Raw genomic sequence first — 3830 nt, 5'->3', positions numbered from 1 at the left:
GAATATTCATTGGATGGTTTAGATATCTTTAGTCCTTCAGGGACTTTCATATAGATATCCCGATCTAATGAGCTGTATAAATAGGCTGTTATCACATCCATTAAATGCATATGCAGTTTATGATATGCAGATAAACTGACCAAATAACGCAATGTTATCGCATCCACTACAGGGGAATACGTTTCTTCATAATCTATACCGGGTGTTTGTGAAAAACCTTGTGCCACAAGTCGGGCTTTATAGCGCACAACTTCATTTTTTTCATTTCGTTTTCTCACAAATACCCACTTATATCTAACCGGTTTTACATCTTCAGGTGTACGGACTACAGGTCCAAAGACTTCACGTTTTGCAAGTGAGTCTAATTCAGCCTTCATGGCTTCTTTCCATTTTGGCCAATCTTTCCTTTGTCGACATTCTTCGACTAATCTTGGCTCAAGATCCTTACTTTCATACATGATATTTAATGCCACATTATATGAAAATATTTCATTAACAATTGTCTTATTTCGGTCCCATCTCTCTCCTGTAAAGACATAATTTATCGAGATCTCGTCATTTTCACAATTTTCAGGTACCTGAACGTCTTCTGGCGTTATATCAGAATTCTGGACAACTGCAGGTGTCTCTACTATGTCTTTTTCAACAGGAATATTATTTATCTCTTTTCTCTTTCAAGGATTTTTGTCTTTGGAACCGACAGGCCTGCCACGCTTCTGGCGTGAATTTGCTTCAGTGGCTACTTGTCCTATTGGGACATCCATTCGAATTGGGGCATTTTTCGCTGGTATATAAGATTTAGTTATCCTCTTTGTATCGGAAAATGCATCAGGCAATTCATTTGCTATTCTTTGCAAATGTATAATCTTTTGAACTTCCAGTTCACATTGCCCTGATCGAGGATCTAAATGCATCAACGATGACGCATTCCAGTTAAGTTCCTTTTCAGGAAGCTTATTCTCTTCCCCTAATGTTGGATATTTTGATTCATCAAAATGACAATCCGCAAACCGGGCTTTAAATACATCTCCAGTTTGTATCTCAAGATACGTCACTATAGAGGGAGAATCATATCCAACATATATCCCCAATTTTCTTTGGGGTCCCATTTTGGTGCGATTAGGTGGTGCAATGGGAACATATATCACACACCCAAATATTCTTAAATGGGAAACATTTGGCTGCTGGCCAAAAGCTAATTGCATAGGAGAGAATTGATGGTAACTCGTTGCCTCAAACGAATAAGTGCTGCGGCATGTAAAATAGCATGCCCCCAAACCGAGGTTGGGAGATTTGTTCTCATAAGTAAGGGTCTAGCAATTAATTGGAGGCGTTTAATAAGTGATTCTGCTAACCTATTTTGTGTGTGAACATAAGCTACTGGATGTTCAACACTTATTCCATGAGCCATACAATAAGCATCAAAAGCTTGGAAAGTAAATTCACCAGCATTATCAAGACGAATTGCTTTGATTGGATTTTCTTAAAATTGTGCTTTTAATCGAATAATTTGAGCCAGTAATCTCGCAAACGCCAGGTTGCGAGAAGATAATAAGCACACATGTGACCATCTCGAAGATGCGTCTATTAGGACCATAAAATATCTAAAAGATCCACATGGTGGATGAATAGGTCCACATATATCACCTTGAATCATTTCTAGGAATTCAGGGGACTCAAATCCAATCTTTACTGCTGATGGCCTTAAAATTAACTTTCCCTGAGAACATGCAGCACAACAAAATTCACTAGTTTTAAGAATCTTCTGGTTCTTTAGTGAATGTCCATGAGAGTTTTCAATAATTCTCCTCATCATGGTTGTTCCCGGATGACCCAATCTATCATGCCAAGTTATGAACTCATTTGAGCTAGTAAACTTCTAGTTTACAATGACATGTGATTCAATTGCACTAATCTTGGTATAATACAACCCAGATGAAAGTGAGGGTAATTTTTCTAATATAACTTTCTTATTTGAATCATGAGTTGTGATACATAAATACTCATGATTTCCCTCATTCATCGTTTCAATATGATATCCATTTCGGCGAATATCTTTGAAACTCAACAAGTTCCTCAGAGACTTGGTAGATAATAGTGCATTATTTATTATAAATTTTGTTCCTCCAGGAAACAAAATTATAGCTCTTCCGGAGCCTTCTATACATTGCTTGAGCCAATAATAGTATTAACATATTCCTCTTTTGGCACAAGATGGGTAAAATATATATCACTTTTGAGAATAGTGTGCAAACTTGCACTATCCGCAAGGCATACATCTTCATTACATATCCTTGCCATTCTCTGAGTCTTCCTAAAGGTTTGATCAGGGTCTCGTGCTGATAACGTGTTGTAAAATAAAGGATATATATAAAATAAAGATGTATAAATAGAAGACTCTATTATTAATATAATTAGCTCAATAATTTTTATATATATATAATAATATTATATGTTGTATTGTGTATATATATACAAAGATAAGAAAAAGTATTAAAAATAAAGGGTGCTTTGGGGTACGACAGGTACGTGACCAATGGCCCTTTCCACCACAACGGAAACACTTATCCTCTGTTGATTTATTCTACCCGATATTTCTTTCTTTATCCCACTTCTGGTGAGATCCTTTCTTTTGAATATAATTCTTTTTCCTTCCATAATTTTTATTATTATTAAAACCTTGCCATTTACCTCTTCTGGGGTAATTTGCCACATTTACTTCAGGAAATGGGGCAGCGCCAGCTGGGCGCGCTTCATGATTTTTCAATAACAACTCATTATTGCGTTCAGCAACAAGAAGGCAAGAAATTAACTCAGAATATTTTTTAAACCCTTTCTCTCGATATTGCTGCTGCAGGAGCACATTTGAGGCATGGAAGGTTGAGAAAGTTTTCTCCAACATATCATGATCAGTTATTTTTTTCCCACACATTTTCATTCATGAGGTAATTCGAAACATTGCAGAATTATATTCATTTATAGATTTAAAATCTTGTAAACGCAAATGCGTCCATTCATATCGGGCTTGAGGAAGTATCACCGTTTTCTGATGATTATACCTTTCTTCAAGGTCTTTCCAAAGATCTGCAGGATCTTTTAATGTGAGATATTCATTTTCAACCCTTCGTCAAGATGACGACGAAGAAAAATCATGGCTTTGGCTTTATCCTTCTGGGATGCATTATTTTCAACCTTAATGGTATCTCCAAGATCCATTGAATCAAGATGAATTTCAGCATCTAATATCCATGATAAATAATTGTTTCCAGATATATCAAGAGCATTGAATTCAAGATAAGAGAGTTTCGACATAATGAAAATTGTTACCTGAGTCTTCCTAAAAATTTGATCAGAGTCTCGTGCTGATAACATGTTGTAAAATAAAAGATATATAAAATAAAGTTGTATAAATAGAAGACTCTAGAATTAAAATAATTAGCTCAATAATAATTTATATATATATATAATAATATTATATGTTGTAATATATATATACAAAGATAGAAAAGAGTATAAAAAATAAAGAGAGAGAGAATAGCATTTGCTTTTATTATTGCTATGTGTACAAAGGGAGAGAGAATAATATTTAGTTGTTGTTATTGTGTGTTCAAAAGCTTAAGCCTCTCTCTATTTATACACATATGGAACACATTTTTCCACAACTCATTTATTGAAGAACAAAACAATTTCTTCATTGAGAAACTGAGGCGCCCATATATTAATGGACATCCAACTCAACTCCTTATCACAACACTATCATTATAGGTGCCACTACTGTGTACACTCTTTTTTGAATTAATTACCAATTAAGTATTTGAAGAATTTAACCG

Source organism: Arachis duranensis, chromosome 5 (genome assembly GCF_000817695.3).
Source record: "Arachis duranensis cultivar V14167 chromosome 5, aradu.V14167.gnm2.J7QH, whole genome shotgun sequence".
NCBI classification, from domain to species: domain Eukaryota; kingdom Viridiplantae; phylum Streptophyta; class Magnoliopsida; order Fabales; family Fabaceae; genus Arachis; species Arachis duranensis.
Note: the sequence above shows the minus strand (reverse complement) of the source record.